The sequence below is a fragment of the Somniosus microcephalus genome, chromosome 4 (genome assembly GCF_052327205.1).
Source record: "Somniosus microcephalus isolate GS21.2 chromosome 4, FLI_Smic_1.0, whole genome shotgun sequence".
Lineage (NCBI taxonomy): Eukaryota > Metazoa > Chordata > Chondrichthyes > Squaliformes > Somniosidae > Somniosus > Somniosus microcephalus.
In genome coordinates, this window is record NC_140990.1 from 2542021 (window position 1) to 2565210 (window position 23190).

Genomic DNA, 23190 nt, shown 5'->3' on the forward strand with positions numbered 1-23190 from the left:
ACCTGCCCTGGGAGTGTTTGATGGGACAGTGTAGAGGGAGCTTTACTCTGTATCTAACCCGTGCTGTACCTGCCCTGGGAGTGTTTGATGGGACAGTGTAGAAGGAGTTTCACTCTGTATCTAACCCGTGCTGTACCTGCCCTGGGAGTGTTTGATGGGATAGTGTAGAGGGAGCTTTACTCTGTATCTAACCCGTGCTGTACCTGCCCTGGGAGTGTTTGATGGGACAGTGTACAGGGAGCTTTAATCTGTGTCTAACCTGTGCTGTACCTGCCCTGGGAGTGTTTGATGGGACAGTGTAGAGGGAGCTTTACTCTGTATCTAACCCATGCTGTACCTGCCCTGGGAGTGTTTGATGGGACAGTGTAGAGGGAGCTTTACTCTCTATCTAACCCGTGCTGTACCTGCCCTGGGAGTGTTTGATGGGACAGTGTACAGGGAGATTTACTCTGTATCTAACCCCATGCTGTACCTGCCCTGGGAGTGTTTGAAGGAACATTGTAGAGGGAGCTTTACTCTGTATCTAACCCGTGCTGTACCTGCCCTGGGAGTATTTGATCGGACAGTGTAGATGAGCTTTACTCTGTATCTAACCCGTGCTGTACCTGCCCTGGGAGTGTTTGATGAGTCAGTATAGAGGGAACTTTACTCTTTATCTAACCCGTGCTGTACCTGCCCTGGGAGTGTTTGATGGGACAGTGTAGAGGAAGCTTTACTCTGTATCTAACCCGTGCTGCACCTGCACTGGGAGTGTTTGATGGGACAGTGTGGAGGGACCTTTACTCTGTATCTAACCCGTGCTGTACCTGCCCTGGGAGTGATTGATGGGACAGAGTAGAGGGAGCTTTACTCTGTATCTAACCCGTGCTGTACCTGCCCTGGGAGTGTTTGATGGGACAGTGTAGAGGGAGCTTTACTCTGTAACTAACCCGTGCTGTACCTGCCCTGGGAGTGTTTGATGGGACAGTGTAGAGTGAGCTTTACTCTGTATCTAACCCATGCTGTACCTGCCCTGGGAGTGTTTGATGGGACAGTGTAGAGGGAGCTTTACTCTGTATCTAACCCGTGCTGTACCTGCCCTGGGAGTGTTTGATGGGACAGTGTAGAGGGAGCTTTACTCTGCATCTAACCCGTGCTGTACCTGCCCTGGGAGTGTTTGATGGGAATGTGTAGAGGGAGCTTTACTCTGTATCTAACCCGTGCTGGACCTGCCCTGGGAGTGTTTGATGGGACAATGTAGAGGGAGCTTTACTCTTTATCTAACCTGTGCTTTATCTGCCCTGGGAGTGTTTGATGAGACTGTGTAAAGGAGCTTTACTCTCTATCTAAACCGTGCTGTACCTGGCCTGGGAGTGTTTGATGGGAAAGTGTAGAGGGAGCTTTACTCTGTATCTAACCCGTGCTGTACCTGCCCTGGGAGTGTTTGATGGGACAGTGTAGAGGGAGCTTTACTCTGTATCTAACCCGTGCTGTACCTGCCCTGGGAGTGTTTGATGGGACAGTGTAGAGGGAGCTTTACTCTGTATCTTACCTGTGCTGCACCTGCACTGGCAGTGTTTGATGGGACAGTGTAGATGGAGCTTTACTCTGTTTCTAACCTGTGCTGTACCTGCCCTGGGAGTGATTATTTGGACAGTGTAGAAAGAGCTTTTCTCTCTATCTAACCCATGCTGTACCTGCCCTGGGAATGTTTGATGGGGCAGTGTAGAGGATAATTTACCCTGTATCGAACCCGTGCTGTATCTGCCCTGGGACTGTTTGATGGGACAGTGCAGAGGGAGCTTTACTCTGTATCTGACCCGTGCTGTACCTGCCCTGGGAGTATTTGATGAGACAGTGTAGAGGGAGCTTTATTCTGCATCTAACCCGTGATGTACCTGCCCTGGGAGTGTTTGATGGGACAGTGTGGAGGGGGCTTTAGGCTGTATCTAACCCATGCTGAACCTGCCCCGGGAGTGTTTGATGGGGACAGTGTAGAGGGAGCTTTACTCTGTATCTAACCCATGCTGTACCTGCCCCGGGAGTGATTGATGGGAGAGTGTGCATGGAGCTTTACTCTGTATCTAATCCATGCTGTACCTGCCCCGGGAGTATTTGATGGGTGTGTTGAGGAAGCTTTACTCTGTATCAAACCCGTGCTGTATCTGCCCGGGGAGTGTTTGATGGGTAAGTGTAGAGGGAGCTTTACTCTGTATCTAACCTGTGCTGTACCTGCCCTGGGAGTGTTTGATGGGACAGTGTAGAGGGAGCTTTACTCTGTATCTAACCCGTTCTGTACCTGCCCTGGGAGTGTTTGATGGGACAGTGTCGAGGGAGTTTTACTCGGTATCTAACCCGTGCTGTACCTGCCCTGGGAGTGTTTGATGGGACAGTGTAGAGGGAGCTTTACTCTGTATCTAACCCGTGCTGTACCTGACCTGGGAGTGTTTGATGGGACAGTGTAGAGGGAGCTTTACTCTGTATCTAACCCTGTGCTGTACCTGCCCTGGGAGTGTTTGATGGGACAGTGTAGAGGGAGCTTTACTCTGTATCTAACCCGTGCTGTACCTGCCCTGGGAGTGTTTGATGGGACAGTGTAGAGGGAGCCTTACTCTGTATCTAACCCGTGCTGTACCTGCCCTGGGAGTGTTTGATGGGACAGTGTAGAGGGAGCTTTACTCTCTATCTAACCCTGTGCTGCACCTGCCCTGGGAGTGTTTGATGGGACAGTGTAGAGGGAGCTTTACTCTGTATCTAACCCGTGCTGTACCTGCCCTGGGAGTGTTTGATGGGACAGTGTAGAGGGAGCCTTACTCTGTATCTAACCCGTGCTGTACCTGCCCTGGGAGTGTTTGATGGGGACAGTGTAGAGGGAGCTTTACTCTGTATCTAACCTGTGCTGTACCTGCCCTGGGAGTGTTTGATGGGACAGTGTAGAGGAAGCTTTTCTCTGTGGAATGATATCAGCAAATAGAGATGGTATTTGCCTGTTTGATTATGATGCCTTATCAGCATGTTTGCATGTATTGATTGCTTGTGCCTGACCAGCAGAGGGCATGTGACCGAGACAAGCAAGGCAATTTAGTTTAGTTTCAGTTTCGTTCTCGATGCATCACAAGCATCGTGTCTCCTGTAAAGCTGTATAAAGAGTTGAACAGACTTTAGATTAAAAGTCATTCTCTTACATAAATGTCTCGTCATTGAACCCACAAAGAAATCAATACACTCTGTATCTACCCTGTGCTGTACCTGCCCTGGGTGTGTTTGATGGGACAGTGTAGAGGGAGCTTTACTTTGTATCTAACCCATGCTGGACCTGACCTGGGAGTGTGTGATGGGACAATGTAGAAGTCGCTTTACTCTGTATCTAACCCGTGCTGTACCTGCCCTGGGAGTGTTTGATGGGACAATGTAGAAGTCGCTTTACTTTGTATCTAACCCGTGCTGTACCTGCCCTGGGAGTGTTTGATGGGACAGTGTAGAGGGAGCTTTACTCTATATCTAACCCGTGCTGTACCTGCCCTGGGAGTGTTTGATGGGACAGTGTAGAGGGAGCTTTACTCTGTATCTAACCCGTGCTGTACCTGCCCTGGGAGTGTTTGATGGGACAGTGTAGAGGGAGCTTTACTCTGTATCTAACCCGTGCTGCAACTGCCCTGGGAGTGTTTGATGGGACAGTGTAGAGGGAGCTTTACTCTGTATCTAACCCGTGCTGTACCTGCCCTGGGAGTGTTTGATGGGAGAGTGTAGAGGGAGCTTTACTCTGTATCTAACCCGTGCTGTACCTGCCCTGGGAGTGTTTGATGGGACAGTGTAGAGGGAGCTTTACTTTGTATCTAACCCGTGCTGGAGCTGCCCTGGGAGTGTTTGTTGGGACAGTGTAGAGGGAGGTGTACTCTGTATCTAACCCATGCTGTACCTGCCCCAGGAGTATTTGATGGGACAGTGTTGAGGAAGCTTTACTCTGTATCGAACCCATGCTGTACCTGCCCTGGGAGTGTTTGATGGGACAATGTAGAGGGAGCTTTACTCTTTATCTAACCTGTGCTTTATCTGCCCTGGGAGTGTTTGATGAGACAGTGTAGAGGTGCTTTACTCTGTATCTAACCCGTGCTGTACCTGCCCTGGGAGTGTTTGATGGGAGAGTGTCGAGGGAGCTTTACTCTGTATCTAACCCGTGATGTACCTGCCCTGGGAGTGTTTGATGGGACAGTGTGGAGGGGGCTTTAGGCTGTATCTAACCCATACTGAACCTACCCCTGGAGTGTTTGATGGGGGCAGTGTAGAGGGAGCTTTACTCTGTATCTAACCCGTGCTGTGCCTGCCCTGGGAGTGTTTGATGGGACAGTGTAGAGGGTGCTTTACTTTGTATTTAACTCATGCTGTACCTGCCCTGGGATCGTTTGATGGGACAGTGCAGAGGGAGCTTTACTCTGTATCTAACCCGTGCTGTACCTGCCCTGGGAGTGTTTGATGGGACAGTGTAGAGGGAGCTTTACTCTGTATCTAACCCGTGCTGTACCTGACCTGGGAGTGTTTGATGGGACAGTGTAGAGGGAGCTTTACTCTGTATCTAACCCTGTGCTGTACCTGCCCTGGGAGTGTTTGATGGGACAGTGTAGAGGGAGCTTTACTCTGTATCTAACCCGTGCTGTACCTGACCTGGGAGTGTTTGATGGGACAGTGTAGAGGGAGCTTTACTCTGTATCTAACCCTGTGCTGTACCTGCCCTGGGAGTGTTTGATGGGACAGTGTAGAGGGAGCTTTACTCTCTATCTAACCCTGTGCTGCACCTGCCCTGGGAGTGTTTGATGGGACAGTGTAGAGGGAGCTTTACTCTGTATCTAACCCGTGCTGTACCTGCCCTGGGAGTGTTTGATGGGACAGTGTAGAGGGAGCCTTACTCTGTATCTAACCCGTGCTGTACCTGCCCTGGGAGTGTTTGATGGGACAGTGTAGAGGGAGCTTTACTCTCTATCTAACCCTGTGCTGCACCTGCCCTGGGAGTGTTTGATGGGACAGTGTAGAGGGAGCTTTACTCTGTATCTAACCCGTGCTGTACCTGCCCTGGGAGTGTTTGATGGGACAGTGTAGAGGGAGCCTTACTCTGTATCTAACCCGTGCTGTACCTGCCCTGGGAGTGTTTGATGGGGACAGTGTAGAGGGAGCTTTACTCTGTATCTAACCTGTGCTGTACCTGCCCTGGGAGTGTTTGATGGGACAGTGTAGAGGAAGCTTTTCTCTGTGGAATGATATCAGCAAATAGAGATGGTATTTGCCTGTTTGATTATGATGCCTTATCAGCATGTTTGCATGTATTGATTGCTTGTGCCTGACCAGCAGAGGGCATGTGACCGAGACAAGCAAGGCAATTTAGTTTAGTTTCAGTTTCGTTCTCGATGCATCACAAGCATCGTGTCTCCTGTAAAGCTGTATAAAGAGTTGAACAGACTTTAGATTAAAAGTCATTCTCTTACATAAATGTCTCGTCATTGAACCCACAAAGAAATCAATACACTCTGTATCTACCCTGTGCTGTACCTGCCCTGGGTGTGTTTGATGGGACAGTGTAGAGGGAGCTTTACTTTGTATCTAACCCATGCTGGACCTGACCTGGGAGTGTGTGATGGGACAATGTAGAAGTCGCTTTACTTTGTATCTAACCCGTGCTGTACCTGCCCTGGGAGTGTTTGATGGGACAGTGTAGAGGGAGCTTTACTCTGTATCTAACCCGTGCTGTACCTGCCCTGGGAGTGTTTGATGGGACAGTGTAGAGGGAGCTTTACTCTGTATCTAACCCGTGCTGCAACTGCCCTGGGAGTGTTTGATGGGACAGTGTAGAGGGAGCTTTACTCTGTATCTAACCCGTGCTGTACCTGCCCTGGGAGTGTTTGATGGGAGAGTGTAGAGGGAGCTTTACTCTGTATCTAACCCGTGCTGTACCTGCCCTGGGAGTGTTTGATGGGACAGTGTAGAGGGAGCTTTACTTTGTATCTAACCCGTGCTGGAGCTGCCCTGGGAGTGTTTGTTGGGACAGTGTAGAGGGAGGTGTACTCTGTATCTAACCCATGCTGTACCTGCCCCAGGAGTATTTGATGGGACAGTGTTGAGGAAGCTTTACTCTGTATCGAACCCATGCTGTACCTGCCCTGGGAGTGTTTGATGGGACAATGTAGAGGGAGCTTTACTCTTTATCTAACCTGTGCTTTATCTGCCCTGGGAGTGTTTGATGAGACAGTGTAGAGGTGCTTTACTCTGTATCTAACCCGTGCTGTACCTGCCCTGGGAGTGTTTGATGGGAGAGTGTCGAGGGAGCTTTACTCTGTATCTAACCCGTGATGTACCTGCCCTGGGAGTGTTTGATGGGACAGTGTGGAGGGGGCTTTAGGCTGTATCTAACCCATACTGAACCTACCCCTGGAGTGTTTGATGGGGGCAGTGTAGAGGGAGCTTTACTCTGTATCTAACCCGTGCTGTGCCTGCCCTGGGAGTGTTTGATGGGACAGTGTAGAGGGTGCTTTACTTTGTATTTAACTCATGCTGTACCTGCCCTGGGATCGTTTGATGGGACAGTGCAGAGGGAGCTTTACTCTGTATCTAACCCGTGCTGTACCTGCCCTGGGAGTGTTTGATGGGACAGTGTAGAGGGAGCTTTACTCTGTATCTAACCCATGCTGTACCTGCCCTGGGAGTGTTTGATGGGACAGTGTAGAGGGAGCTTTACTCTGTATCTAACCCGTGCTGTACCTGCCCTGGGAGTGTTTGATGGGACAGTGTAGGGAGAGCTTTACTCTGCACCTAACCCGTGCTGTACCTGCCCTGGGAGTGTTTGATGGGACAGTGTAGAGGGAGCTTTACTCTGTATCTAACCTGTGCTGTAACTGCCCTGGGAGTGTTTGATGGGACAGTGTAGAGGGAGCTTTATCCTGCATCTAACCCGTGAGGTACCTGCCCTTGTAGTGTTTGATGGGGGCGGTATCGAGGGAGTTTAATCTGTATCTAACCCGTGCTGTACCTGCCCGGGGAGTGTTTGATGGGACAGTGTAGAGGGAGCTTTACTCTGTATATAACCCTGTGCTGTACCTGCCCTGGAAGTCTTTGATGGGACAGTGTAGAGGGAGCTTTACTCTGTATTTAACCCGTGCTGTACCTGCCCTGGGAGTGTTTGATGGGACAGTGTAGAGGGAGCTTTACTCTGTATCTAACCGGTGCTGTACCTGCCCTGGGAGTGTTTGATGGGACAGTGCAGAGGGAGCTTTACTCTGTATCTAACCCGTGCTGTACCTGCCCTGGGAGTGTTTGATGGGACAGTGTAGAAGGAGCTTCACTCTGTATCTAACCCGTGCTGTACCTGCCCTGGGAGTGTTTGATGGGACAGTATAGAGGGAGCTTTACTCTGTATCTAACCTGTGCTGTACCTGCCCTGGGAGTGTTTGATGGGACAGTGTAGAGGGAGCTTTACTCTGTATCTAACCCGTGCTGTACCTGCCCTGGGAGTGTTTGATGGGACAGTGTAGAAGGAGTTTCACTCTGTATCTAACCCGTGCTGTACCTGCCCTGGGAGTGTTTGATGGGATAGTGTAGAGGGAGCTTTACTCTGTATCTAACCCGTGCTGTACCTGCCCTGGGAGTGTTTGATGGGACAGTGTACAGGGAGCTTTAATCTGTGTCTAACCTGTGCTGTACCTGCCCTGGGAGTGTTTGATGGGACAGTGTAGAGGGAGCTTTACTCTGTATCTAACCCATGCTGTACCTGCCCTGGGAGTGTTTGATGGGACAGTGTAGAGGGAGCTTTACTCTCTATCTAACCCGTGCTGTACCTGCCCTGGGAGTGTTTGATGGGACAGTGTACAGGGAGATTTACTCTGTATCTAACCCCATGCTGTACCTGCCCTGGGAGTGTTTGAAGGAACATTGTAGAGGGAGCTTTACTCTGTATCTAACCCGTGCTGTACCTGCCCTGGGAGTGTTTGATCGGACAGTGTAGATGAGCTTTACTCTGTATCTAACCCGTGCTGTACCTGCCCTGGGAGTGTTTGATGAGTCAGTATAGAGGGAACTTTACTCTTTATCTAACCCGTGCTGTACCTGCCCTGGGAGTGTTTGATGGGACAGTGTAGAGGAAGCTTTACTCTGTATCTAACCCGTGCTGCACCTGCACTGGGAGTGTTTGATGGGACAGTGTGGAGGGACCTTTACTCTGTATCTAACCCGTGCTGTACCTGCCCTGGGAGTGATTGATGGGACAGAGTAGAGGGAGCTTTACTCTGTATCTAACCCGTGCTGTACCTGCCCTGGGAGTGTTTGATGGGACAGTGTAGAGGGAGCTTTACTCTGTAACTAACCCGTGCTGTACCTGCCCTGGGAGTGTTTGATGGGACAGTGTAGAGTGAGCTTTACTCTGTATCTAACCCATGCTGTACCTGCCCTGGGAGTGTTTGATGGGACAGTGTAGAGGGAGCTTTACTCTGTATCTAACCCGTGCTGTACCTGCCCTGGGAGTGTTTGATGGGACAGTGTAGAGGGAGCTTTACTCTGTATCTAACCCGTGCTGTACCTGCCCTGGGAGTGTTTGATGGGAATGTGTAGAGGGAGCTTTACTCTGTATCTAACCCGTGCTGGACCTGCCCTGGGAGTGTTTGATGGGACAATGTAGAGGGAGCTTTACTCTTTATCTAACCTGTGCTTTATCTGCCCTGGGAGTGTTTGATGAGACTGTGTAAAGGAGCTTTACTCTCTATCTAACCCGTGCTGTACCTGGCCTGGGAGTGTTTGATGGGAAAGTGTAGAGGGAGCTTTACTCTGTATCTAACCCGTGCTGTACCTGCCCTGGGAGTGTTTGATGGGACAGTGTAGAGGGAGCTTTACTCTGTATCTTACCTGTGCTGCACCTGCACTGGCAGTGTTTGATGGGACAGTGTAGATGGAGCTTTACTCTGTTTCTAACCTGTGCTGTACCTGCCCTGGGAGTGATTATTTGGACAGTGTAGAAAGAGCTTTTCTCTCTATCTAACCCATGCTGTACCTGCCCTGGGAATGTTTGATGGGGCAGTGTAGAGGATAATTTACCCTGTATCGAACCCGTGCTGTATCTGCCCTGGGACTGTTTGATGGGACAGTGCAGAGGGAGCTTTACTCTGTATCTGACCCGTGCTGTACCTGCCCTGGGAGTATTTGATGAGACAGTGTAGAGGGAGCTTTATTCTGCATCTAACCCGTGATGTACCTGCCCTGGGAGTGTTTGATGGGACAGTGTGGAGGGGGCTTTAGGCTGTATCTAACCCATGCTGAACCTGCCCCGGGAGTGTTTGATGGGGACAGTGTAGAGGGAGCTTTACTCTGTATCTAACCCATGCTGTACCTGCCCCGGGAGTGATTGATGGGAGAGTGTGCATGGAGCTTTACTCTGTATCTAATCCATGCTGTACCTGCCCCGGGAGTATTTGATGGGTGTGTTGAGGAAGCTTTACTCTGTATCAAACCCGTGCTGTATCTGCCCGGGGAGTGTTTGATGGGTAAGTGTAGAGGGAGCTTTACTCTGTATCTAACCTGTGCTGTACCTGCCCTGGGAGTGTTTGATGGGACAGTGTAGAGGGAGCTTTACTCTGTATCTAACCCGTTCTGTACCTGCCCTGGGAGTGTTTGATGGGACAGTGTCGAGGGAGTTTTACTCGGTATCTAACCCGTGCTGTACCTGCCCTGGGAGTGTTTGATGGGACAGTGTAGAGGGAGCTTTACTCTGTATCTAACCCGTGCTGTACCTGACCTGGGAGTGTTTGATGGGACAGTGTAGAGGGAGCTTTACTCTGTATCTAACCCTGTGCTGTACCTGCCCTGGGAGTGTTTGATGGGACAGTGTAGAGGGAGCTTTACTCTGTATCTAACCCGTGCTGTACCTGACCTGGGAGTGTTTGATGGGACAGTGTAGAGGGAGCTTTACTCTGTATCTAACCCTGTGCTGTACCTGCCCTGGGAGTGTTTGATGGGACAGTGTAGAGGGAGCTTTACTCTCTATCTAACCCTGTGCTGCACCTGCCCTGGGAGTGTTTGATGGGACAGTGTAGAGGGAGCTTTACTCTGTATCTAACCCGTGCTGTACCTGCCCTGGGAGTGTTTGATGGGACAGTGTAGAGGGAGCCTTACTCTGTATCTAACCCGTGCTGTACCTGCCCTGGGAGTGTTTGATGGGGACAGTGTAGAGGGAGCTTTACTCTGTATCTAACCTGTGCTGTACCTGCCCTGGGAGTGTTTGATGGGACAGTGTAGAGGAAGCTTTTCTCTGTGGAATGATATCAGCAAATAGAGATGGTATTTGCCTGTTTGATTATGATGCCTTATCAGCATGTTTGCATGTATTGATTGCTTGTGCCTGACCAGCAGAGGGCATGTGACCGAGACAAGCAAGGCAATTTAGTTTAGTTTCAGTTTCGTTCTCGATGCATCACAAGCATCGTGTCTCCTGTAAAGCTGTATAAAGAGTTGAACAGACTTTAGATTAAAAGTCATTCTCTTACATAAATGTCTCGTCATTGAACCCACAAAGAAATCAATACACTCTGTATCTACCCTGTGCTGTACCTGCCCTGGGAGTGTTTGATGGGACAGTGTAGAGGGAGCTTTACTCTGTATCTAACCCGTGCTGTACCTGCCCTGGGAGTGTTTGATGGGAGAGTGTAGAGGGAGCTTTACTCTGTATCTAACCCGTGCTGTACCTGCCCTGGGAGTGTTTGATGGGACAGTGTAGAGGGAGCTTTACTTTGTATCTAACCCGTGCTGGAGCTGCCCTGGGAGTGTTTGTTGGGACAGTGTAGAGGGAGGTGTACTCTGTATCTAACCCATGCTGTACCTGCCCCAGGAGTATTTGATGGGACAGTGTTGAGGAAGCTTTACTCTGTATCGAACCCATGCTGTACCTGCCCTGGGAGTGTTTGATGGGACAATGTAGAGGGAGCTTTACTCTTTATCTAACCTGTGCTTTATCTGCCCTGGGAGTGTTTGATGAGACAGTGTAGAGGTGCTTTACTCTGTATCTAACCCGTGCTGTACCTGCCCTGGGAGTGTTTGATGGGAGAGTGTCGAGGGAGCTTTACTCTGTATCTAACCCGTGATGTACCTGCCCTGGGAGTGTTTGATGGGACAGTGTGGAGGGGGCTTTAGGCTGTATCTAACCCATACTGAACCTACCCCTGGAGTGTTTGATGGGGGCAGTGTAGAGGGAGCTTTACTCTGTATCTAACCCGTGCTGTGCCTGCCCTGGGAGTGTTTGATGGGACAGTGTAGAGGGTGCTTTACTTTGTATTTAACTCATGCTGTACCTGCCCTGGGATCGTTTGATGGGACAGTGCAGAGGGAGCTTTACTCTGTATCTAACCCGTGCTGTACCTGCCCTGGGAGTGTTTGATGGGACAGTGTAGAGGGAGCTTTACTCTGTATCTAACCCGTGCTGTACCTGCCCTGGGAGTGTTTGATGGGACAGTGTAGGGAGAGCTTTACTCTGCACCTAACCCGTGCTGTACCTGCCCTGGGAGTGTTTGATGGGACAGTGTAGAGGGAGCTTTACTCTGTATCTAACCTGTGCTGTATCTGCCCTGGGAGTGTTTGATGGGACAGTGTAGAGGGAGCTTTACCCTGCATCTAACCCGTGAGGTACCTGCCCTGGTAGTGTTTGATGGGGGCGGTATCGAGGGAGTTTAATCTGTATCTAACCCGTGGTGTACCTGCCCGGGGAGTGTTTGATGGGACAGTGTAGAGGGAGCTTTACTCTGTATATAACCCTGTGCTGTACCTGCCCTGGAAGTCTTTGATGGGACAGTGTAGAGGGAGCTTTACTCTGTATTTAACCCGTGCTGTACCTGCCCTGGGAGTGTTTGATGGGACAGTGTAGAGGGAGCTTTACTCTGTATCTAACCGGTGCTGTACCTGCCCTGGGAGTGTTTGATGGGACAGTGCAGAGGGAGCTTTACTCTGTATCTAACCCGTGCTGTACCTGCCCTGGGAGTGTTTGATGGGACAGTATAGAGGGAGCTTTACTCTGTATCTAACCTGTGCTGTACCTGCCCTGGGAGTGTTTGATGGGACAGTGTAGAGGGAGCTTTACTCTGTATCTAACCCGTGCTGTACCTGCCCTGGGAGTGTTTGATGGGACAGTGTAGAAGGAGTTTCACTCTGTATCTAACCCGTGCTGTACCTGCCCTGGGAGTGTTTGATGGGATAGTGTAGAGGGAGCTTTACTCTGTATCTAACCCGTGCTGTACCTACCCTGGGAGTGTTTGATGGGACAGTGTACAGGGAGCTTTAATCTGTGTCTAACCTGTGCTGTACCTGCCCTGGGAGTGTTTGATGGGACAGTGTAGAGGGAGCTTTACTCTGTATCTAACCCATGCTGTACCTGCCCTGGGAGTGTTTGATGGGACAGTGTAGAGGGAGCTTTACTCTCTATCTAACCCGTGCTGTACCTGCCCTGGGAGTGTTTGATGGGACAGTGTACAGGGAGATTTACTCTGTATCTAACCCCATGCTGTACCTGCCCTGGGAGTGTTTGAAGGAACATTGTAGAGGGAGCTTTACTCTGTATCTAACCCGTGCTGTACCTGCCCTGGGAGTGTTTGATCGGACAGTGTAGATGAGCTTTACTCTGTATCTAACCCGTGCTGTACCTGCCCTGGGAGTGTTTGATGAGTCAGTATAGAGGGAACTTTACTCTTTATCTAACCCGTGCTGTACCTGCCCTGGGAGTGTTTGATGGGACAGTGTAGAGGAAGCTTTACTCTGTATCTAACCCGTGCTGCACCTGCACTGGGAGTGTTTGATGGGACAGTGTGGAGGGACCTTTACTCTGTATCTAACCCGTGCTGTACCTGCCCTGGGAGTGATTGATGGGACAGAGTAGAGGGAGCTTTACTCTGTATCTAACCCGTGCTGTACCTGCCCTGGGAGTGTTTGATGGGACAGTGTAGAGGGAGCTTTACTCTGTAACTAACCCGTGCTGTACCTGCCCTGGGAGTGTTTGATGGGACAGTGTAGAGTGAGCTTTACTCTGTATCTAACCCATGCTGTACCTGCCCTGGGAGTGTTTGATGGGACAGTGTAGAGGGAGCTTTACTCTGTATCTAACCCGTGCTGTACCTGCCCTGGGAGTGTTTGATGGGACAGTGTAGAGGGAGCTTTACTCTGTATCTAACCCGTGCTGTACCTGCCCTGGGAGTGTTTGATGGGAATGTGTAGAGGGAGCTTTACTCTGTATCTAACCCGTGCTGGATCTGCCCAGGGAGTGTTTGATGGGACAATGTAGAGGGAGCTTTACTCTTTATCTAACCTGTGCTTTATCTGCCCTGGGAGTGTTTGATGAGACTGTGTAAAGGAGCTTTACTCTCTATCTAACCCGTGCTGTACCTGGCCTGGGAGTGTTTGATGGGAAAGTGTAGAGGGAGCTTTACTCTGTATCTAACCCGTGCTGTACCTGCCCTGGGAGTGTTTGATGGGACAGTGTAGAGGGAGCTTTACTCTGTATCTAACCCGTGCTGTACCTGCCCTGGGAGTGTTTGATGGGACAGTGTAGAGGGAGCTTTACTCTGTATCTTACCTGTGCTGCACCTGCACTGGCAGTGTTTGATGGGACAGTGTAGATGGAGCTTTACTCTGTTTCTAACCTGTGCTGTACCTGCCCTGGGAGTGATTATTTGGACAGTGTAGAAAGAGCTTTTCTCTCTATCTAACCCATGCTGTACCTGCCCTGGGAATGTTTGATGGGGCAGTGTAGAGGATAATTTACCCTGTATCGAACCCGTGCTGTATCTGCCCTGGGACTGTTTGATGGGACAGTGCAGAGGGAGCTTTACTCTGTATCTGACCCGTGCTGTACCTGCCCTGGGAGTATTTGATGAGACAGTGTAGAGGGAGCTTTATTCTGCATCTAACCCGTGATGTACCTGCCCTGGGAGTGTTTGATGGGACAGTGTGGAGGGGGCTTTAGGCTGTATCTAACCCATGCTGAACCTGCCCCGGGAGTGTTTGATGGGGACAGTGTAGAGGGAGCTTTACTCTGTATCTAACCCATGCTGTACCTGCCCCGGGAGTGATTGATGGGAGAGTGTGCATGGAGCTTTACTCTGTATCTAATCCATGCTGTACCTGCCCCGGGAGTATTTGATGGGTGTGTTGAGGAAGCTTTACTCTGTATCAAACCCGTGCTGTATCTGCCCGGGGAGTGTTTGATGGGTAAGTGTAGAGGGAGCTTTACTCTGTATCTAACCTGTGCTGTACCTGCCCTGGGAGTGTTTGATGGGACAGTGTAGAGGGAGCTTTACTCTGTATCTAACCCGTTCTGTACCTGCCCTGGGAGTGTTTGATGGGACAGTGTCGAGGGAGTTTTACTCGGTATCTAACCCGTGCTGTACCTGCCCTGGGAGTGTTTGATGGGACAGTGTAGAGGGAGCTTTACTCTGTATCTAACCCGTGCTGTACCTGACCTGGGAGTGTTTGATGGGACAGTGTAGAGGGAGCTTTACTCTGTATCTAACCCTGTGCTGTACCTGCCCTGGGAGTGTTTGATGGGACAGTGTAGAGGGAGCTTTACTCTGTATCTAACCCGTGCTGTACCTGACCTGGGAGTGTTTGATGGGACAGTGTAGAGGGAGCTTTACTCTCTATCTAACCCTGTGCTGCACCTGCCCTGGGAGTGTTTGATGGGACAGTGTAGAGGGAGCTTTACTCTGTATCTAACCCGTGCTGTACCTGCCCTGGGAGTGTTTGATGGGACAGTGTAGAGGGAGCCTTACTCTGTATCTAACCCGTGCTGTACCTGCCCTGGGAGTGTTTGATGGGGACAGTGTAGAGGGAGCTTTACTCTGTATCTAACCTGTGCTGTACCTGCCCTGGGAGTGTTTGAAAGGACAGTGTAGAGGAAGCTTTTCTCTGTGGAATGATATCAGCAAAAAGAGATGGTATTTGCCTGTTTGATTATGATGCCTTATCAGCATGTTTGCATGTATTGATTGCTTGTGCCTGACCAGCAGAGGGCATGTGACCGAGACAAGCAAGGCAATTTAGTTTAGTTTCAGTTTCGTTCTCGATGCATCACAAGCATCGTGTCTCCTGTAAAGCTGTATAAAGAGTTGAACAGACTTTAGATTAAAAGTCATTCTCTTACATAAATGTCTCGTCATTGAACCCACAAAGAAATCAATACACTCTGTATCTACCCTGTGCTGTACCTGCCCTGGGTGTGTTTGATGGGACAGTGTAGAGGGAGCTTTACTTTGTATCTAACCCATGCTGGACCTGACCTGGGAGTGTGTGATGGGACAATGTAGAAGTCGCTTTACTTTGTATCTAACCCGTGCTGTACCTGCCCTGGGAGTGTTTGATGGGACAGTGTAGAGGGAGCTTTACTCTGTATCTAACCCGTGCTGTACCTGCCCTGGGAGTGTTTGATGGGACAGTGTAGAGGGAGCTTTACTCTGTATCTAACCCGTGCTGTACCTGCCCTGGGAGTGTTTGATGGGACAGTGTAGAGGGAGCTTTACTCTGTATCTAACCCGTGCTGCAACTGCCCTGGGAGTGTTTGATGGGACAGTGTAGAGGGAGCTTTACTCTGTATCTAACCCGTGCTGTACCTGCCCTGGGAGTGTTTGATGGGAGAGTGTAGAGGGAGCTTTAATCTGTATCTAACCCGTGCTGTACCTGCCCTGGGAGTGTTTGATGGGACAGTGTAGAGGGAGCTTTACTTTGTATCTAACCCGTGCTGGAGCTGCCCTGGGAGTGTTTGTTGGGACAGTGTAGAGAGAGGTGTACTCTGTATCTAACCCATGCTGTACCTGCCCCAGGAGTATTTGATGGGACAGTGTTGAGGAAGCTTTACTCTGTATCGAACCCATGCTGTACCTGCCCTGGGAGTGTTTGATGGGACAATGTAGAGGGAGCTTTACTCTTTATCTAACCTGTGCTTTATCTGCCCTGGGAGTGTTTGATGAGACAGTGTAGAGGTGCTTTACTCTGTATCTAACCCGTGCTGTACCTGCCCTGGGAGTGTTTGATGGGAGAGTGTCGAGGGAGCTTTACTCTGTATCTAACCCGTGATGTACCTGCCCTGGGAGTGTTTGATGGGACAGTGTGGAGGGGGCTTTAGGCTGTATCTAACCCATACTGAACCTACCCCTGGAGTGTTTGATGGGGGCAGTGTAGAGGGAGCTTTACTCTGTATCTAACCCGTGCTGTGCCTGCCCTGGGAGTGTTTGATGGGACCGTGTAGAGGGTGCTTTACTTTGTATTTAACTCATGCTGTACCTGCCCTGGGAGCGTTTGATGGGACAGTGCAGAGGGAGCTTTACTCTGTATCTAACCCGTGCTGTACCTGCCCTGGGAGTGTTTGATGGGACAGTGTAGAGGGAGCTTTACTCTGTATCTAACCCATGCTGTACCTGCCCTGGGAGTGTTTGATGGGACAGTGTAGAGGGAGCTTTACTCTGTATCTAACCCGTGCTGTACCTGCCCTGGGAGTGTTTGATGGGACAGTGTAGGGAGAGCTTTACTCTGCACCTAACCCGTGCTGTACCTGCCCTGGGAGTGTTTGATGGGACAGTGTAGAGGGAGCTTTACTCTGTATCTAACCTGTGCTGTATCTGCCCTGGGAGTGTTTGATGGGACAGTGTAGAGGGAGCTTTACCCTGCATCTAACCCGTGAGGTACCTGCCCTGGTAGTGTTTGATGGGGGCGGTATCGAGGGAGTTTAATCTGTATCTAACCCGTGCTGTACCTGCCCGGGGAGTGTTTGATGGGACAGTGTAGAGGGAGCTTTACTCTGTATTTAACCCGTGCTGTACCTGCCCTGGGAGTGTTTGATGGGACAGTGTAGAGGGAGCTTTTCTCTGTATCTAACCTGTGCTGTACCTGCCCTCGGAGTGTTTGTTGGGTCAGTGTAGAGGGAGCTTTACTCTGTATCTAACCCGTGCTGTACCTGCCCAGGGGGTGTTTGATGGGACAGTGTAGAGGGAGCTTTACTCTGTATCTAACCCGTGCTGTACCTGCCCTGGGAGTGTTTGATGGAACAGTGTAGAGGGAGCTTTACTCTGTATCTAACCAGTGCTGTACCGGCCCTGGGAGTGTTTGATGGGGGCAGTGTAGAGGGAGCTTTACTCTTTATCTAACACTATGCTGTACCTGTCCTGAGAGTGCTTGATGGGACAGTCTAAAGGGAGCTTTACTCTCTATCTAAGCCGTGCTGTACCTACCCTGGGAGTGTTTGATGGGACAGTGTAGAGGGAGCTTTACTCTGTATCTAACCCATGCTGTACCTGCCCTGGGAGTGTTTGATGGGGACAGTGTAGAGGCAGCTTTACTCTCTCTCTAACCCATGCTGTATCTGTCCTGGGAGTGTTTGATGGGGGCAGTTTAGATGGAGATTTACCCTGTATCTAACCCGTGCTGTACCTGCCCTGGGAGTGTTTGATGGGACATTGTAAAGGGAGCTTTACTCTTTATCTAACCCGTGCTGTACCTGCCCTGGGGGTGTTTGATGGGACAGTGTAGAGGGAGCTGTTGTGTATGTACCTTTAAGGGAATAACTGATCTTAGACTGCAGTACCAGCAGTGACCACCCCTGTATAAAAGGCCCTAGCAGGCTTCTGTAGTTTCAGTTTCAAGCTGCCTCTTGTTCAGTAAAGTACCTGTTAAACTGTTCCCCCGAAGTCCGTGTATTATTGTTGCGCGGACTTTACAGTGGCGACGAATCAGTTCGAACTCACCTGCAGTGTGGCATCATCTCACGGGGATCTCGCCTGAAAGGAAGGTCCTGGAAGGTCGTAGTCTGAGCAACGGGCGTCGACCGAGGGCAACCGCCCAAAGAATCCATTGGTGTTTGGAGAATTGCGGGAGAGACTGTGGTTCCAGTGAATCGTGCTGGTAGCAGGTAGCGCGTTGACCCTTCCGGACTGCGGCGGGCTCAAGCTCGATCGAGCGGCTCTACGAAATGGGCCGCGCAGCGTCGCCGGGAAAAGAAAACAAGAGAGAGAGGGTGGAGCACACAGGGCGCGGTCGGTGCTCGAGAACAGGACAGCGGAGAGAAACCAAATGGGGGGGAAGGAAAGCGAGACGCGCCAAAGCTGCGGGTCACCGCCACTACCCCGTAGAACGCTAGGAGCAGCGTGGCAGTAAGGGGAAGAAGCAAAAGCGCGGGAGGCGCCATTTTATCCCGTTGGGGGAGAAGCAAAAGCGCGGGAGGCGCCATTTTATTCTATTGGGGAAGAAGCAAAAGCGCGGGAGGCGCCATTTTAAATCACCCAAGATGCCGAAAAGTGGCAGTATCACTGCTTTCGACAACGAGGTAGAAGACTGGACCACGTATGTAGAAAGAATCGAAGTGTACTGCAAGGCAAATGAGGTGGCTGATGGAAAGAGGGCGTCGGTATTATTAAATCTGATGGGTGCGAGTACGTACGGCCTATTGCGGAATTTAATTACCCCAGCTAAACCAATGGAGAAAAGTTTTGAGGAGATTGTTCATATCTTACAGGAACACCTAAGCCCTACACCACTGCTTATAGCAGAAAGATTCTAGTTCCATAAAAGAAACCAGCACAAAGATGAGAGCAATGCTGACTATCTTACGGAACTACACAAGTTATCGAAGCACTGCCAGTTCGGAGCAGGACTGGCAGACACCTTACGGGATAAGTTTGTCTGCGGGCTCCAGAGTGAAGGAACCCAGAAACGACTACTTTCAAAAAAGGACCTGACGCTAGAACAGGCTTTCAGCGTGGCAGTATCCTATGAAGCAGCAGCACGGGGAGCTGCGGAAATACAACAGAAACCACAAGAATACAACGCTAACGAAATGGCGTATGGAGCCGAAAAGTGCTATCGTTGCGGCAGAACAACCCATGAGCAGAAGGACTGCTGGTTTAAAGACAAAATATGCAGGCAATGCGGGAAAATGGGACATATAGCAAGAGTCTGCAGGTCGGGAAAGAAGACCAACACGACAAGAACTACTAAGGAACAGTACAGGAAAGTAAAGAAACTGACAGATAGTAGTTCCGAAGATCAGGAGAGTGATAAGGACTCCGGGAGCAGGCGATTAAGTTGTTTAAAATTACACAACGTGATCGCAAAAGAAGATCACCGAACCATTTGGGTCACCCTCATGATAGCAGGGTCCCCAGTGAAGATGGAATTGGACACAGGATCAGCCCTAACTGTCATGAATCGACGAGACTATGAGCGGCTATTCTCACACATACCCTTAAAGGACATGTCCATTGTATTGAAGACATACACGGGGCAAAAGGTCTACCCCAGAGGAAAAATAAGGGTGCCAGTTGAATATAACGGAAAGGAAACACAGAAACTATACATGTATATACTACGAGATGGAGGACCATCATTATTGGGACGTGAATGGATCCGAAGACTACAATTGGATTGGCATTCCATTCTGGCACTAACTGTGACTGACAAAAAAGATGATGATGTCGCACCTGGACGTCTGTCACAAATTCTATCTGATGCGGAAGAGGTGTTCCAACAAGGACTTGGGATTCTAAAAGGAGTAAAGGCAACCATAAAGATTGAGGATAACGCAACCCCAAAATTTTTCAAGGCCAGACCGGTGCTATACGTGATACGCCCAGCTGTGGAAGCTGAACTGGAGAGTCTGGAGCGTTCAGGGGTGCTGTCTAAGGTGGACTGGAGCGAGTGGGCCACACCCATCGTTCCTGTAATGAAGAAAGCAGTGAGCAGCACGCCTGGGGAGCCAAGGAAGGTTCGCATCTGTGGGGACTTCAAGGTGACTATGAACCCAGTCCTGCACACAGTACAGTATCCGCTTCCGCGGATAGAAGATATTTTCGCCTCACTATCTGGAGGGAAATGTTGAGTCTGTGTTTACAAGTGCAGTTATTGTGAATAACACGACACAGACAACAGAGAGTAACTAAACAGGTCTTTAGTGATTGAGGGTCAGAGCGGGAACTGAGATACATATTACTCCACAGCGTTTATATACCGGTGTGGTCACTACCGGTACTACAATGTACAGGAGCTGTTAAAAGTAGTCCTTCACCTTAAGGTATCCTCTTAAGGTAGTACAGGTTACATACACTACAGGAAACGTTTTACAAAGATTGACCTGGCTCAAGCGTATCTACAAATGGAGGTGGAAGAAGCATCTAGGAAATACCTCACGATAAACACTCACAAAGGCCTTTACCAGTACAATCGACTGGTATTTGGGGTAGCATCGGCCCCGGCTATGTGGCAGAGGGCAATGGAACAAGTCCTGCAAGGGATCCCGGGGACCCAGTGTTATTTGGACGACATCCTGGTTACGGGCGAAAATGACAATGAACACCTTGCCAACCTGGAGCAGGTGCTCACGAGATTGCAGGAATATGGGCTACGAGCCAACCGTCCCAAATGCGAGTTCTTCAGGAGACAAATCTCGTATTGTGGCCACATGATTGATGAGGAAGGGTTGCATAAGTCGCCGGACAAGATTGAGGCTGCAGTCAAGGCTCCAGCACCGGAAAATGTGTCGCAACTGAGGTCGTTCCTCGGGTTGGTGAACTACTACCATAAGTTCTTGCCGAATTTATCTACAATTCTGCACCCACTGAACGCCCTCCTTCAAACTGGTGTAACATGGAAATGGAGTGATGAGTGTAAGCGTGCCTTTCAGGAATGTAAATGCCAAATCACTTCAAAAGAAGTACTGGCCCACTACAACCCAACACTACCGATTCGGTTGGCATGTGATGCGTCTCCCTACGGCATTGGAGCGGTGCTGTCACACAAATTCTGTGACGGTTCAGAGAGGCCAATAGCCTTTGCATTGCGCTCGCTAACCTCAGCCGAGCGTAACTACGCCCAGATTGACAGGGAGGCCCTCAGCCTGGTGTGGGGGGTGAAGAAGTTCAATCACTATCTGCACGGGCAGAAATTCACCCTACTGACTGATCATCAGCCCCTGGTCTCGATTTTTAATCCAAAGAAGGGCGTTCCGGTGATGACGGCGCAACGGCTGCAAAGATGGTCACTTTTTCTAGGGGCACATCAGTATGACATAGAGTACAAGGGTACGAAACAACATGGAAACGCTGACGGGCTGTCGCGCCTACCGTTGCCTACGGCGGAAGAAGCACCTGCAGTGGACCCTGTGGAGATATTCCATGCGACCATAGTCAAATGTTTGCCTGTTACAAACGCAAGTATTGAGAAGGAAACCCGAAATGACCCGACACTCTCTCGGGTCTATGATTTGACGGTGAAGGGATGGCCAGCATATGGCGACTCACTGTTGCCAGCATTCTCGCCAAGGAGGGAACAGCTGTCAGTGTGCCGGGGAACCTTGATGTGTGGATCCCGAGTGGTAATTCCACCCAAGTTGAGAGATAGAGTACTCAATGAGCTTCACGAGGGTCATCTGGGAGGGATAAGAATGAAGAGCCTAGCCAGGGCGTTTGTGTGGTGGCCGGGAATCGATAAAGAAATCGAGGATATGACCAAGAGATGCACAGGATGCCAGAAGGTCCAAAACGCTCCACCACAGGCCCCGCTACATCCATGGGAGTGGCCCTCATCTCCATGGCAACGGGTACACATTGATTTTGCTGGCCCATTTATGGACTCAATGTTCCTAATCGCTGTGGACACCCATTCGAAATGGCTAGAGGTCATCAAAATGTCCTCCACCACCACGGAGAAAACTATTGCAGTCCTACAGACCATCTTCGCCAGGAATGGGTTACCAGAACAGATCTGTTCCGACAATGGCCCACAGTTTGTGTCTGAGGATTTCCGGAGGTTCCTGAAGAATAATGGGGTGAAACATTACACATCTGCCCCATATCATCCAGCCACAAATGGATTGGCTGAGAGGTTTGTTCAGACCTTTAAAAAGGCCATAAAGGCAATGTATAATGACGACATACCACTGCAACACAAGGTGGATAACTTCCTGTTTGCTTACCGGAATGCGACACATGCAGTAACCAACCAAACTCCAGCCGTACTGTTTTTCAACCGGAGACTAAGATGTCGCTTGGATTTGCTCAAACCAAACATAAGACGAGATGTTGAGGATAAGCAGTTCCAACACATAAATGAGAAGCCAACCAGGAGCTTCAAGATAGGGCAACCAGTCTTGGCCCGCGACTACCGAACAGAAAAATGGCAGCCAGGAACGATATGCACACAGCAGGGACCACTAATGTACATAGTGGACGTTGGAGAGAGCATCGTGAGATGCCATGCTGACCCGATTCTAGAGTCACAGGAACAAGCCAAACCTGTACCACAAGCATGTGCACCTGGTAATGAGCCCGAAGTACAGATTGCGTCTACCTCAGAAGCAGGGGTATTGGAAGCTGACGAACCAACCAATGACAATGAGCCAGAATTGACTCCACCGCCAGAACAGGATACTCGAGAAAGGCGCTATCCAGTCCGGATCAGGAAGCCTCCTCAAAGACTGAACTTATAAATGACTCTTTCAGTTGATGTATATATTACTGAGGAAATTGTAATTGTAATTAGTTATTATTTAGTTGTTAAATGAATGTTATGCACTGTTTATCTAAAAGGGGAGGAATTGTTGTGTATGTACCTTTAAGGGAATAACTGGTCTTAGACTGCAGTACCAGCAGTGACCACCCCTGTATAAAAGGCCCTAGCAGGCTTCTGTAGTTTCAGTTTCAAGCTGCCTCTTGTTCAGTAAAGTACCTGTTAAACTGTTCTCCCGAAGTCCATGTATTATTGAGGCGCGGACTTTACAGGAGCTTTACTCTGTATCTAACCCAGTGCTGTACCAGCCCTGGAAGTTTTTGACGGGACAGTGTAGAGGGAGCTTTACTCTGTATCTAACCTGTGCTGTACCTGCTCTGGGAGTGTTTGATGGGACAGTGTAGAGGGAGCTTTACTCTGAATCTACCCATGCTGTAGCTGCCCTGGGAGTGTTTGATGGGGACAGTGTCGAGGGAGCTTTACTCTGTACCTAACCCGTTCTGTACCTGCCCTGGGAGTGTTTGATGAGACAGTGTAGAGGTGGCTTTACTCTGTATCTAACCCGTGTTGTACCTGCCCTGGGAGTGTTTGATGGGACAGTTTAGAGGGAGTTTTACTCTATATCTAACCCGTGCTGTACCTGCCCTGGGAGTGTTTGATGGGACAGTGTAGAGGGAGCTTTACTCTGTATCTAACCCATGCTAACTAGCTAACTGT

General features: G+C 50.0%; 1 protein-coding gene and 1 pseudogene across 2 annotated transcripts in view; one reads left to right on the forward strand and one right to left on the reverse strand.

Moving 5' to 3' along the window:
- Nucleotides 1-23190, forward strand: part of LOC147118177 (GTP-binding protein REM 2-like) — a 59296-nt gene that overhangs the window by 8069 nt on the left and 28037 nt on the right. The gene's annotated exons all lie outside the window — the stretch shown is intronic.
- LOC147118178 (uncharacterized) lies at nucleotides 389-23173 on the reverse strand (annotated as a pseudogene).